At 45.1% G+C, this 15,371-nt stretch overlaps 1 protein-coding gene across 1 annotated transcript in view; it reads left to right on the top strand.

Moving 5' to 3' along the window:
* GRXCR1 (glutaredoxin and cysteine rich domain containing 1) overlaps positions 1-15,371 on the top strand; it is a 52,250-nt gene that overhangs the window by 18,913 nt on the left and 17,966 nt on the right. The window lies entirely within an intron of this gene.

Raw genomic sequence — 15,371 nt, forward strand, 5'->3', positions numbered from 1 at the left:
ATGTTGGTGCTGATATGTCTAAAAATGCACCCCCTGCAGTCACCAATGTCCTGGTGCAAAAAAAAATTGGTCGTGGTGGAGTGGCCGCCCATGGGGGGGGGGGGGCATCCAACTCAGGTTTTGCCCAGGGCTACAGTTTGCCCAGGGCTGCCTCGTTACGACCCTGAACATAGCAAGGGGAATTTTTCCTCACAGGAAAAATATCTGATGTTTACGTTGCACAGGTATCGTAATAAAATTAAAGTGGGAGTCCAGGGGTACTTTAAAGACTAACAACCTTTATTCTAGCATGAAGTTTCATGAGCAGGAGCTCATTTAATCAGACACATAGGAGTGTACATCAACCAGGCCTGATGCTTATATGGAAATGAAAAGGTGTGTGTATGTGTGTGAGGTAGAATGTTACAGTGAAAGACTGAATCCAATCCAAAGAATAATTAGTTTACTCATGATGGTTGTGAGATAATTCCAATTATTGGTAGATAGTTAAAATGTAAAACTTTATGTGTGGCCTATATCTAGTATGGTTGCCCACTCTGGACTAGGAAATTCCTGGAGATTTTGGGTAAAGCCTTGGGGGGGGGGGGTGAACCTCAGAGGGGTATAATCCCATTGAAGGTAAGACATAACAATTGGCAGATGAGTTCACCTGGAGATAAATTTGAAAGTCTACCTGAGAAGATGAATCTTGTGAACTTTGCACACCAGACCTTGAGAAGGGATGTTGGGTATACAATGTCTAATTGCAAATGAACTGAGATGAAGACCCATCAGAGGGCAGGCAAGTGGTCAGCTAGAGAGGGCCATAAAGTTAGTGACCCCTCCATCCTTTTGTGTCATCTCTTGTCTGTCCTTAGACTGATACTCTCAGGTCTAATATCCTGCTTCTTCTTGGAAGTTAGTTGCAGAGACCATTCCGAGCTAGCAAGATAACAGCATGCTATCTTTCCTCTTTGTAAACCTAAATGTAGTTCTTAATAAACATTTACCTCTTACCCTTTTAATCAGTGTTAGCAGCTTCTCTGTGCGGTAAACTCCAATGGAAACGGGCATCAGTGGCAAGCTCGTCTTATTATGCTAGATATTTTGGCTTTTTTTTTAGTCCGTTCTGTTTGCACTTATGGATTCAAAGTGCAGGAAAAGGGATTCCACCCAAACATCAGGAAGAACTTCCTGGTGGTAAGGGATGTTCAACAGTGGAATGCACTTCCTTGGAGTGTGGTGGAGTCTCCTTCTTTGGAGGTTTTTAAACAGAAGCTGGATGGCCATCTGTTGGGAATCATTTGATTGCGTGTTCCTGCATGGCAGGGAGTTGGACTTGATGGCCCTTGTGGTCTCTTCCAACTCTCTGATTCTATGATCTTATGGTATATTTTTTTTCATTTTTGGCATTGTATATAGCCTGGGTATAGTATTTTATCTATGTTTGATTTTGAAGAGAAGAAGAAGAAGAGTTTGGATTTATATCCCCCCTTTCTCTCCTGCAGGAGACTCAAAGGGGCTTACAATCTCCTTGCCCTTCCCCTCTCACAACAAACACCCTGTGAGGTAGGTGGGGCTGAGAGAGCTCCGAGAAGCTGTGACTAGCCCAAGGTCACCCAGCTGGCGTGTGTGGGAGTGCACAGGCTAATCTGAATTCCCCAGATAAGCCTCCACAGCTCAGGCGGCAGAGCTGGGAATCAAACCCGGTTCCTCCAGATTAGATACACGAGCTCTTAACCTCCTACGCCACTGCTGCTCCAGACTGCATCAGACCATGGGTTCATTTATCATCTATTAATCTATTATCATCTATTAACTGATTCTTTCAATTGCAGATGCCAAGAACTGAACTTGGGGTCTTCTGCTTTCAAATGTGGGAACTTCTGCATGCTTGCTTTTAGGGCCCAGTTTTAAAGAATATTAGGACTTGCTGTTATGTGTAGCCTCTGATGTGTAATGTAGCTCCATCCTATGCATTATTTCGTGAGAAAGTTTTGTCCTTTTCTCCACCAATCTTGGCAAAAGTGTGTCTATTGCTTAACTTCCTACAACACTGAGCATTTTTCATTTCTGCTCAGTGCACACTCACTTCTTAGAATGTATACATCACGTTTTCTTTGTATTTATTTTTCCAGCTCTGAAGAATATCAGTAGGACCTGTTTTCCTTTTTGGGGATTCATTTTGAAGAACATCGAGAGCGTTTTAAAGCTTGAGCCACAGAGTAGTAAGGAGGATAATGAGGGGGAAAAAATAGTGGCCCATGTTATTTAATTTGTTAATGCTTGTAACGCAGTTGGAAGATGAAAAGGCTTATCCGTGTTCTAGCCATTATTAAATAATGAGGAACAGTTGGGAGGTATGGTTCCAATTATGTTAAGTAAGCGAGAGGAGAATTGCAGTTCTGAGCCTTCTTATTTCTAACTCTGCTGCGGTTCCGTTCCTGAGCAGAGGAATATAACCTGCGAGACCGAGTGACCATTTTCTGCAATTTCTCCTCTTTGCGTTGGCTTCAAGGGACTGTGCTCACACCGCAGTCCCAGGACTGAGTCAACACTTCATCAGCACTTTGCTCATCTAAAAATAGACCATCTTTCCCCCCCTTCATTAACACCTCAGCATGAAAGTCACTTATGTCTGCTTACAGTTCGGGAAACTTTTCGGATAATCTGTTAATTAGGTGCAAATGAAAATCCTCCATTTTGACACCTTCCCGTTCAGCAATTTATTACATCTCAGTTAAAGTCACAAGATTAGTTCTAGCAGGGTAAGAAAGCTGTGCTGTGTCTCTGACCTAGAACCGTGAGAGAGCATTGGGAGTCTAAACAGGTCTTCATGTGATACAACAGATGCTGTACTGTACCTCTTCAAAGTATAGGAGGGGTAGGGTTGTCCGGTCCCAGCTGGCAACTAGCAAGATGTGTTGGGAGGTGGGTACAGGTGATGGCACTGTGCATCCCTTTGTGATGATGAACATGTGCCATGGATGGTTTGGGCCAGGGGTCTGCAACCTGTGGCTCTCCAGATGTTCATGGACTACAATTCCCATCAGCCCCTGCCAGCATGGCTAATTGGCTGATGGGATTTGTAGTCCATGAACATCTGGAGAGCTGCAGGTTGCAGACCCCTGGAGATGGCCTGTATGGCCCCTTCCAACTCTGTGAGTCTATGTTTCTGCAATATCCCGTCACCTATCAGATGTGGTAGGATCCAGGAATAGTTGCACCATGTGATGGGCTGTTTCGCTAGACAGCCTTTGAAGCTGGTGAGTCACGGCAAGCTACCTACATCTGTTGTAGAGTATTTTGCTCGAGGGCTTGGGAAAGATTCCATCTGTTCCAACTGTATGTGTTCTTCTTACCAACAGTGTTGCCTGCATCAATACTGGCAACCCGGAGACGTTCTTCCCCCTTCCAGTATGTGAGTGCAGCCAGTGAGAATAGAATTAGTATTGGTGCTGGCAGAAGATGGGTGTGTTCACTGACAAGGACTGCGAGGTGATGTCAGAAGCAAAAGGGATTAAAAAACGTAATATCACAAGAGAACAGCTGCTTTGGAGGGTGGCCTCTATGGCATTATACCCTGCTGAGGTTCATCCTCTCCCCAAACCACACCCTCCTCAGACTCCACCTCCAAAACCCCCAGGTATTTCCAGTGGTGGGATCCAAAAATTTTAGTAACAGGTTCCCATGGTGGTGGGATTCAAACTGTGGCGTAGCGCCAATGGGGCTGGGCAGGGCACGACGGGGGCGTGGCCGGGCATTCTGGAGGCAGGGCATGGCTAGGCGGGGCTGTGGCAAGGACGCAGCCACTGCGCCGGTCCTTGGGCGGGAAACGAATGCACGCAGGCGCAGGCTGCCACTCAAGCCGGTGCACCTCCTGCTCGACTGCTTCAAGTTCTGCGCACTACTGCTGAGGAGCAGAGGAGGGCCGTAACTAAGGCAAAAATCACATGGCAAAATCACCAATTAGTAACCCCCTCTCGGCACACACAAATAATTAGTAACCTACTCTCGGGAACCTGTGAGAACCTGCTGGATCCCACCTCTGGGTATTTCCTAATTTAGAGTTGGCAATTCTAGCTCCTGGTCAGACAGGGGAAGGATACACCAGCAGGTTGGAGGCATTTGGGTGGATGGGTGAAAGGGAAAGAGGTCATGGGTCTGGTGAGGTGAGCAGAGGAGGAAAGGGAGGCCTCAGGAACTCTCTGCCTGCCCCCCCCCCCCAGCCTCATTGAGTGGCTTAAAAAGTGGCCACACCACTGCACAGAGCTGAACCACTCTGCCCCAGTTCTTCCTGATGGCTTCTAGTAAGGATATGGAGATCCCTTCCTGTAAGCCACTACTGGTGTAACTGATTTATGTAGCTATTTTTTACTCTGATGGTCTCCCCAATAGTCATCCATAGTAAGTTGCCACAGTCTCCCCTCCTTCCATTTTATCCTCACTCTCTGAGGAAGGTTAGGCTGAGGGAGAAGGACTGCAGGTTTCCATGGCAGGGCAGGGATTCAAAACTGGGTCTTCCTGATCCTAGTGCCGTGGTGGTGAACTTTTGGCACTCCAGATGTTATGGACTACAATTCCCATCAGCCCCTGCCAGTATGACCAATTGGCCATGCTGGCAGGGGCTGATGGGAATTGTAGTCCATAACATCTGGAGTGCCAAAGGTTCGCCACCACTGTCCTAGTGTAACTCCACCTGTTTACCCACAAGGGCCACAGGTCCCAGTCAGCCTCTAGGATCTGGCCTCACTGGTAGGGAGTTGAGAAATCCCTGGCAATTTTCGGGGTGGAACCTGGGAAGAGTGGTGTTTGGAAGGGAAAAGGACTTCAGCAGGGTATAATGACGGACAGTCCACTCTCCAAAGCAGCCATTTTCTCCAGGGAGATTGATCTTGGTTGCCTGGAGACCAACCGTAATAACAGAAGATCTCCAGGTGCCACCTGGAGGTCGGCAACCGTTCTCAATGGGTACACTGGCCACTTTAAAAGGGGAAGACATGTTTCAAACCATCTGCCAAGCAGGCTGAGTACGGCCCAGTCAAAACTGGAGCTTGCTAATTGATTGGATTAATCATTTTATTGTTTTGGAAATAAGCTCGTTAAAAAAAAAATCCATTTCCATTACTGGCTAACATAGCCAGCAATCTTGATGGATAGCCTCTTCCAGTAATTCCAGGGTTTGTGGAAGCATGGGACGAGAGAAAAGGGTTTTTATTATGCCAGATGGACAGGATGCCGGTCTAATGAATCTAAGACGATCGGCCGGATCAATTGCCAAGGAGGAAAAGAAATGTGGGACATTTACAACAGAGTCCGGTCTAACAGCTTTACTAACCACTGTTTTGTGGCTTACTGATTGCAATCTATACAACTAACCAGTGCAAAATTAAGCCCACTAACAGCAGTGAACTTTGAAGGATGTCGCTGCGCTACGAATGGCACCATAAATTAGTTACTAAGATGCACTGGTGCCGGTTTTAATATATGCTAATTTAGATGGTCGGGGAATCAAATACGGAGCTGGGGAAGGCTGCTCCCAAATGAGCTGCTTGCGTCTATCTGAGCTGCAGTGGGCTGAATCAGTCTAGAGGCCTAAAATGCAAAATAGAAGGCACAGAAAACAGGCACCGCGTCATTTTGCACATCTGAATTAGTGCCTCATTAGCAAGAAAAACAAGTCGTGGCAACAACCCGGGCTGAAACTCACAGTATGGCCTTTTTAATTAAATGGTGCGCAATTGACGTTTTGAGATCTGTAAAGAGATTATCTATTGAGGAACTGACTTCTGATTTTTTTTGTAAAAAACAGGTCAGCAGTTTCTCAAAAAAATCGCTCTCATCTTGATTCAGCATCTAAAAGGCCTTCATCAAATGTCCCCTCAAAATGCCCATGCAGGAAAGAACATGCTAGCTGGGAAAGAACCCCGCCCTCCACGGTAGGGTATGTATGCTTAAGGTGACCAGCCGTCCCGCTTTTGGTGGGACAGTCACGCTTTTCGGCAACGCGTCCTGCGTCCCGTGAGGTTTAAAAATTTTCCTGATTACTAGGCAGTGTGCCAGCGGGAGTGCGCATGCGGCCGCAGGAGCGCACTGCCTTTTGTGGCGCTCCCCGGTTTCCCGCCCTGTACATGCCAAGGCCAAGAGGAGACACTGTACATCGTGTGGTCTGTACATTTATTTATTCACTTCATTCATACCTCACTTTTCTCTCCAATGGGATCGCACAGGGCCTTACAACATTCTCTCCTCCATTGTATACTCACAACATCCCTGTGAGGTGGGTCACGCTAGAAGAAAACGCAGCAGTGTTGATTTTTATAACCTGCATTTTCTCCATCTTTAAGGAGTCTCGAAATGACTTACAGTCACCTTCCCTTGCCCCCACAACAGGGACCTGAGGGAGATGGGGCTGAGAGAGTTCTGAGAGAACTGTGACTGGCCCAAGGTCACCCAGCAGGTTTCATGTGTAGGAGCGGGGAAACAAGCATGCCTCTCCAGTCTGGAGTACACTGCTTGTATGTAGGAGTGAGGAATCAGATCTGGTACTCCAGATTAGAGTTCACCACTCTTAACCAATGCACTGCTTAACACGACTGCAGTTGCTGCTTTGCAGCAGAGAGACATAGCTGTGAACTTGGAGACTTAACTGGGTGGGGGCAAGGAGGAGAGTCCGTGCTGAGCAAGCTCTCTCCCATTCCACTCCCTTGCCACCACTCACTAAAAAAGGCTACAGTTGGAGCCAATGGCATCTTCCCAGTATATCCCCACCACGAAACTGACAGTCTGAGACTACGTGCCTTTTCCAAGTTTTCTCCTACATAGAAATGCAGTCTGAACAGAAGAGGGCTGTAGCAGGCTTTAAAGGTGTCAGGTGAAAAAATGTGGTTGGTAAACTGAGCTGAAGAAGACAAGCAGGTTTTGCAAGCCCGTGGGCAGAGAAACGTGTGTGGGGTAAATGATGTCATCACATTGACTATTATTTTCCCCACGGCGTCTCCGGGATCCTACAGGAAGTAGAGTACGACAATTGCAGTGTTCAAGAAAGGACACTGAAGGGGAGAGTTAGACCTCCCTACAGCTGTCTGCTGAGCTTCAATTTGAACCCAAGTCTTTTGTGGAAACCGAATGGTAAATAGGGCTGACATCTGTGAGTTGGGAAATACCTGAAGATTTGCAGGGTGGAGCCTGAAGAGAGCAAAGATAGGGAGGGGAGGGATCACATTGAGAAATAATACCATAGAATCCACCTTCCAAAGTGGCCATTTTCATCTTCAGAGGAACTGATCTCTGACACCTGGAGATCAATTGTAATAACAGGACATCTCCAGTTACCACCTGGAGGCTGGCAACCCTACTAATAAACCCTTTTCCTTCCCTGCTGCACGAGAGGGGAGTCCTTATGTCAGTGCTAGGCCCTCAAACACAAGTACTCGTGCAGAGAGAAACAGCAGGTCAAGATTTTCAAGTCACACTTATCCTGCAATGACATTTTTCTTGTGGGAGTATAATCAACCATGAATGTACACATACCTCTCGAGCCGGAGGTATGACACCTCAGGAGAGCCCTTCATCGCTTGATTCTTCAAAGTGATTCCAGTGGATTTATATATTTAGAAATGTATACCTGGCTTTTCTCTCCAAAGGAGACCAAAAGAAGCTTCCAACATTGGCCCTTTCTGGACAACACAAATAAAAAAAAATTCAGGCTGGAAATAAAACATTTCCTCCATGGAGTTCCACATGGTTTTTGGCCCAAAACGTTTTATTTATAGCCTGAAAATGTTTTATTTGCGTGCTATTCCCTAGTGCAGTGGTGGGCATGCACCCCCCCCCCACACATCTAGGCTGGCCTGGGCCACTGGGCTGGATTATTAGCATTAAACCTAAGACCTAGTTTTGGGGAAGCAGTGTAGGTAACCCTGTGAAGCGCTGTTAAACCCCACTGATTTTCATGGGGAGAACTAAAGCGTGATCCTTTACCTGGGAGTAAGCTCGGTTGCTGGCAATGGGGCTTGCTTCTGAGTAAACCCTCCTAGGGTCGTGATTCACCCGTTGGAAGAGTTGCATGGTTGCTTCAAAGCAAAGCCACTGACTACCACCAAGCGTACTCCCGAGTAACACACGCCTTGGAGCCAACTGTTTTTTTTAAACTGAAACCTCAGTATTCAGGTTAAATTGCTGTGTTGGCACTTTGCGATAAATAAGTAGGTTTTGGGTTGCAATTTGGGCACTCGGTCTCGAAAAGGTTCGCCATCACTGCCCTAGTGATTCTTTTTGTGAAAATGTCTTGAAGACGTTTTCACTTGCTGTGTGATCTCTTTAAAATGTTTCCTATGCCTCTCCAATCCTTGGACTTCCTCATTGGTGTCATTTTCTGAGCTCTCGCCAGCCATCTTGCGCTATATGTCAGTCAATTTTTTAAAAATTGGGGATGGGTGGGTCATGTCTATGTAGTTACCTAGATGCAACACCTAGAGAACTTTGCAGCATGAGACTTTGAAACTTTATAGCTACAAATCTTTAAAAAAGGTTTTTAAAAATTGAATGATCATAAAATGGCAGGCAGGAAGCATTTTTGAGGGGGTGAGTGCAGACAAGCAGGGATTTTGGAAAATGTTTGCAAAATGTTTGCAGGGGTTTGGGCAGAAAGGGCTGTTGTTCTGTCTGTCTGCATTTTGTCCTTGCAACAGCAATTTACTGAAGTAGGTGAGGACAACAGAGTGGGATTTGCCATGGCAGAATGGAGATTTGGACCTGGGTCTTCCAAACTGAAGAATGACTCTCTAATAACTACACCATACTGGCTATATTGGCTAGGGCCACTGGAAAGAGTCGGCACTGTATTTTGATGTCCTACTTCTTTTCTGTGACCCAGATTGCTGGTTGATGCCTGCAGCCTTCGTTATCATAAAGAATTCTCTGGTGGGGCCTTCTTAGACTGTTCCACTCGACAACACAGTATCTGCAGGGGGAAGACTCAGTTGACACAATGATTTCCTCCACTGCATAGCATTCAGGTTGGTGCTACCCCACTGCTTGAGAGTCAGTAAGAAAGGCAGTTACCCTGTTTCCCCGAAAATAAGACATCCCCGGAGAATGAGACGTAGTAGAGGTTTTGCTGAAGTGCTAAATATAAAGCTTCCCCCGAAAGTAAGACGTAGCAAAGTTTTTGTTTAGAAGCATGCCTGTCGAACAGAACACCAGAGCATGCAGCTGTGGAGCAGAAAAATAAGACATCCCCTGAAAATAAGACATAGCGCATCTTTGGGAGCAAAAATTAATATAAGACACTGTCTTATTTTCGGGGAAACACGGTAGTAATAATAATAATGATAGCAACAACAACAACAACAACACACATAGAACTTGTGTTCAGATGCCTCAGGAACTATATTCCCATCAGCCCCTACCAGCATGGCCAATTGGCCGTGCTGACAGAGGCTGATGGGAATTGTAGTTCCTGAACATCTGGAGAGCCGCAGGTTCCCTACCCCTGTAATAGACATTTAAAACATTTGAAATTTGATTGAGAACAAATCTGAGCTTTCAAAAAAGTGAACAATTTTTCAAGTGTTCAAAGATGTTGCTTGCAATGTGTAATCAGACTGTGAATCAAATGAGGCATGTGTGCTCAGTTACTACTGTAGTTCTACTTGGTTACAACATAAGGTAGGTTGTAACCAAAGATGAAGCCTTGAATGCTCCCAGAAATGAATAGGGTGGTGATCAGGAGCAGGGCTTTTCTGGTGGTGGAGCCTTGCATATGGAATATCCTTCCCTTGGAAGCTCTCCTAGCACATACCCTAGTCTCTTTTAGATGCCAGATCAAAACAATATTTTTAAAACCTCTCCCTCCATTCATTAAAGGATTGATCTCTATTTCTTAAAAAACTCAATAGACATCAATGTAAAAGTGTGCTATTGATAGTTTCTATGAGCCATGGGTTTTTTCTCTCCCTTTGTTTCTTTTAGAAATAGGGCTGATCAGAGCTAAAGCACAGGGTTGGGGTGGGGTAGGGAAAACAGAAGGAGATCCTTCCACCACATTTCTGCTATTTCTGGATCTTGGGAGTGCCTGTCATGATTCTCATGGCTTCTCTGTCTTTCCCTCCATCTTTCCACCACTCCCAAATCTTGGGGCTTCAATACCACCAACCTCTAGCCACTTCTGAAACTCCAGCCAATCTCCCCTCTAAATTCCTTGGGTTCCCCTCCATATTTGTGTGTTGTGTTTATCCCGACTAAGAATAATCTTGCCCTTAAACAACAATCCTCCAAACAAGTGTGTTAGCTTTTCATTGTATATTTATTTGACCCTTTCTTCCCCTCCATTTTCCACTCCATTTTTGTCCTGTTTAATCACTTATACTTAATACCCTCACTCAGCTCACAAAGTTAAGAAAATCCCCCAAAATAAACATAAACTCTCTATTGAGGTAAAGCAAAGCAAATCCCAATATCCCAGACCCACAGGAATACAGGAATCATTCTCTCGCTAGAAGGTATTCTTATTTTGGTTTATTATGACCTTACAGCTTGGCCTCTAAATAAACCCTTCCACCAGTATAGTTTGTCTTGGTATATATCTGTTTTCACCCAACACTCAGGCTGATACAGTAGCTGACTTTGACTAACTACTTCCATCAGAAATGTTTAGTTTTTCACACACCATTAAGGCAGACTCCACTTAACAGATTCTTCTGACAGAGAGTTAAGTTTCTCCTCCTTTTTATCATACAGTTACATAGCCAGTTAGAGTGCAGGAGGCCACAGCTAGTCAATTGGTACTTCTGTTCCTTAGCCTTTCTGCTTCACTCTGCTTGTAAACAAGAAGTTGTTTTAGATAAAACTGCACTTTTAAAAATCACATTTCTTTGCAATCTATCATACAGTCAACACACCTTTGTTGTGGGCATAATGATTATTCTCAGCATCTGCATTGGATTAGTTGCACATCTGGACTGCCTATGCCAGCCCATTATCTTGTGATGGGGCTCGGTGGTTCCTTCAGCTGGTGCCCTATATTTCCTATTCTCCAGTGCACTGCACATGGAAGCCATGATCTTACAAACTGGCTGCAAACTAGGAAATGGATGCAGCTTGGAATGCATACAGTAATTTTAGACTTCCAGGACATCTAGTGATTAACTACAACAAAGAAAACATCTTTGTCTTTGTAATTGGATGTAAATTAGTGAGCTGAAAAGCCATTTGTTATGGAGCAGGTAATTAAACAATAGTTGAATTAATGTGCTTCCCCTGGGACTAGCAGCTCCCGTACAAATAGTGTCCAAAGTTACATATAAGAGATGCCACTCTGATGCACTGGGAAAGCATCAGGAACAAGAGCACATGAAACACACTGTGAGAAAGAAAAAGAGCTTGAGTGTCAATGATCAGTGTGGGTTAAGAAGACCCAGTGTGACATAATGATTTTAGAGTTTCCAACTAAGATATGGGAGACCAAAGTTCCCTGCTGTGGAATGGGATTGCCAACCTCCAGGTGGCAGCTGGAGATCTCCTTCTATAGCAGTTGATCTCCTGATGACCACGATTAGTTCCCTCAGATAAAATGGTTGCTTTGGAAGTAGACTCTATGGCATTATACCCCATTGAAGTGCCTTCTTTCCCCAAACCCTGCTCAGGATCCCACCTCCCCCCCAAAAAAATCTTCAGATATTTTTCAGCCTGGAGCTGGCGATCCCATAAATCACACACATGGAAATGTTAAAGAACCACAAAGTGTAAGGTTGACAACTTTTAGGTAAGACCTGAAGTTCTGGAATTCTAACTGATGTCCAGACTACAGAGGTGTGTTCTCTTGGAGAAAATGGCTGCTTTAGGGAGTGGATTGTTTGGCTTACATCCCTGCTGAGCTCCCTCTCTGCCTCAAACCTCACTCTCCCAGGCTCTGCCCCCAAATCTCCAGGAATTCCCCAATCTGGAGTTGGCAATCACAGTTTGCCTGTTGAACCAAGAGGGACTGAGGACTTGCCCTGTGTACTCCTGTGGCATGTAGAGAGGCAATAAAAGGTCAGCAGAGCAAAGGTGGATCTATGTATGTACAAGATCATATTCAGTTACTTTTTTATTCGTCTGGTCGCAACTGCTGCAGACACTCAGAAGAAGAAGAAGAAGAAGAAGAAGAAGAAGAAGAGTTTGGATTTATACCCTGCCTTTCTTTCCTGCAAGGAGTCTCAAAGTGGCTTACAAGCTCCTTCCCTTCTCTTCCCACAAGACACTTTGGCCATTTCTGCACGACCAAGGCAGCGGCTGTCCACCGGCTTAAAGTAAGCCGGTGGAGTGTCAGGAACCACTTGCATAGTTCCATGTGGGCAGTCCCAAGGGCAGCGTGGGTGTGTCTTTTCAGCCGTCCCAAACTGCGCAGGAATGCAAGGTAAGTCCCTTGCACACACTGGAGGGGCCAAAAGTGACACCCTCATGCTGGTGCGGTTCACTGCTTTTGGAAAACGGGTTTAAAAGCGGCATCTTCATGCCGCTTGGGGGCGGTGAGGCGAACAGCTCCCTGGGGATGCCGTGCGGTGAGGCAAACAGTTCCCCAGGGACAGCATGCGGAAACAGCCTTTGTGAGGTAGGTAGGGCTGAGAGAGTTCAGAGAGAACTGTTACTAGCCCAAGGTCATGTGACAGGCTTCATGCGGAGAAACAGGGAAACAAATCCAGTTCATCAGGTAAGAATCCGCCGCTCATGTGGAGGATTAGAATCCACCTGCTCTTAATCACTATACCACTCACCGTCACAAACCAGAAACCTCTGTTTTGCACAACATTTTTCACAATTGTAAACAACCAGAATTTTGCACAGCTATTGAGAAACCTGTTGTAACTTTCAGCACACTTTCTATCAGCGCAAAATTGTGATTCACACCTGGGGAGGTGGAAATTATGAGTTTTCCCAGTAATAATATTCCATATTATTGACTATGATTCAAATGCAGTGAAAAATGTCTGCGCTAAAATTTGTACTAGATTCCACTGTTATTTGAGAGTCTGACAATTGTTTTAAGGCAACCTGTAGGTAGGCACTGTTATGTTGGTGAACGGTGGGTAGGTCTGTTAACCCCCAAGTGAGAATTGGAGTTCTCTTGAAATTACATCTGCTTTCCAGATTACAGTAGCCAGTTTCCCTGAGGAAAATGTTAACTTCAGGTGGTGGAAACTGTAGCATTAGATCCCCACTAATCTACTCGAGTGGGACAAGCAGCCAATCATAAAAGTGCTACTATGTGCCAATCACAACATGCTTCCAAGTTGAGGGCCATTCTATGATGAAGCCAGCTGTTTCCACAAGGTATGCTAGGATTGCCAGGATGGACCATGGGCATGATTACAGCATCGTGTGTAGTGCCACATCATTTTGAATAAAAAACGGAGATAATAAAAGATGTCTCTAGGAATGACTGGAATCTCAATGTATTTCTGGCAATTCCTAGTTGGTTACTTCTGATAAGAACTTGTGGAGCTGCATTTTTTTAAAAAAATCCCACTGTTGTTCTGAGTGGTGGGACACACAGTAATGGCTCATTGCTTTTCAAAGTAGAACACTATTCTCAGGGAGAATCCCAAAGTTCGGTCTGGCCTGTGAGGGATGGTGGTAAGAACGCTTATGTGTCTCATGTGACTCATAATATAGTTAGCAGAAGAAGAAGAAGAAGAAGAAGAAGAAGAAGAAGAAGAAGAAGAAGAAGAAGAAGAAGAAGAAGAAGAAGAAGAAGAAGAAGAAGAGTTTGGATTTATATCCCCCTTTTCTCTCCTGCAGGAGACTCAAAGGGGCCTACAATCTCCTTGCCCTTCCCCCCTCACAACAAACACCCTGTGAGGTAGGTGGGGCTGAGAGAGCTCCGAGAAGCTGTGACTAGCCCAAGGTCACCCAGCTGGCGTGTGTGTGAGTGTACAGGCTAATCTGAATTCCCCAGATAAGCCTCCACAGCTCAGGCGGCAGAGCTGGGAACCCGGTAGACCCAGAGTATGGACAGAATGATAGAGAAAAGTAGGGGAATAAAGACACAGGGAACAATACAGAAGGAGGAAATAACTATATGACTTGACTCAGTGGAGAAACACAGAGAAACACAGGAGAAGGAGGAGTTATAAGCAGATTTGTTTAATAATTTTTTCCCCTATATTACTATTGCCTGGCTCGCATCTAATTACAAATGCCACTTGAGACACAGACTTACTCCAAATAGAAAAAAGAAAAGCAGTACAATATATTTCAGAGCTAACCCTTTTCAGGAACAACTATGAAATATAAACAAATATAAGCAAATTGTTGTCCAAAATACACAGTCTCCACTTTGAGCTGGGGGAATTAGCTTTCGGATACAGAGTTTAATGAGAAGGGATAACTTTCCATAACCTATGTTTACGGGGATAATCCTAGTTGAAAACTCTCAAATGAGCAGACTGTTGTAAAATTCACAATTGAGTTTTGTTAATTAAATAATGCAAAACAAGGAATATGTTTTCAAGCATGAACAGACCACACAAGGCATGCAAGGGCTAACTAGAAGAAGAAGGAAGTTGGATGGAGGTTTCAGGTATGGGTGATATTTACCTGGCCAGTAGAGGAGGTGTCCAACAAAAGCGGCAATTGAAAAGGGAAATGGAGCCTTCACGAATGTGGGGGTGAGCACATGGATCCAACACACGCATACTATGAATGCCCATAGGACTAATGCTTATAGTCAGAAATGGTCCTGAGGCAGTATGAGGTAAGCTGGCAGGAAGACCAGAGACAAAGAACTGATTGCTTTTCCAGGGTTCCAACAATAAGATAGGAGAGCCTTGATGAGCCATCGAGACCCAACAGAATGCCTGACCTATTCTATTGGTTATTGATTAATGGTTACGATGGGATGGGTGCAGGTTTTTCACCTGAATACTGAGTAATTGCTGTGATAGAATAAACAATGTTAGGCTTGGAGTGCTGATTAAATCACTTTGGAATGAGACAATGGAGATTAGATAGCCCCATTGTTCATCCAAGCATACCTTGAGCCAGAGGCATAGCTGGGCCAAACTGCGCCCGGTGTGCAGTGTGTCTTCCCCCATGCCCCCGTTGTGTTCCCCATGGCCTCCCCCATATACTGACAGCATCTCTCAGCTTCTCCCACACTTACCTTCATTCCTTTTCTTTTTCTAGTACTTTTTCAGGCTGAAAAAAGCGGCCTCTTCACAGTTCAGGCTAAAAACTGCCTGAGGAACTATACTTCCCAGGAGACTTTCTGAGCCCCAAGGTCTCCTGGGAACTGTAGTTTCTCAGGCCATTTTGGACCCTGAACTGTAAATAGGCTGCTTTTTTCATCCTGAAAAAGTAGTCGAAAAATAAAAGGAACTAAGGTAAGTGTGGGAAGGGGGCGGGGGGGG

Source organism: Sphaerodactylus townsendi, linkage group LG10 (assembly GCF_021028975.2).
Source record: "Sphaerodactylus townsendi isolate TG3544 linkage group LG10, MPM_Stown_v2.3, whole genome shotgun sequence".
Taxonomy (NCBI): Eukaryota; Metazoa; Chordata; class Lepidosauria; order Squamata; family Sphaerodactylidae; genus Sphaerodactylus; species Sphaerodactylus townsendi.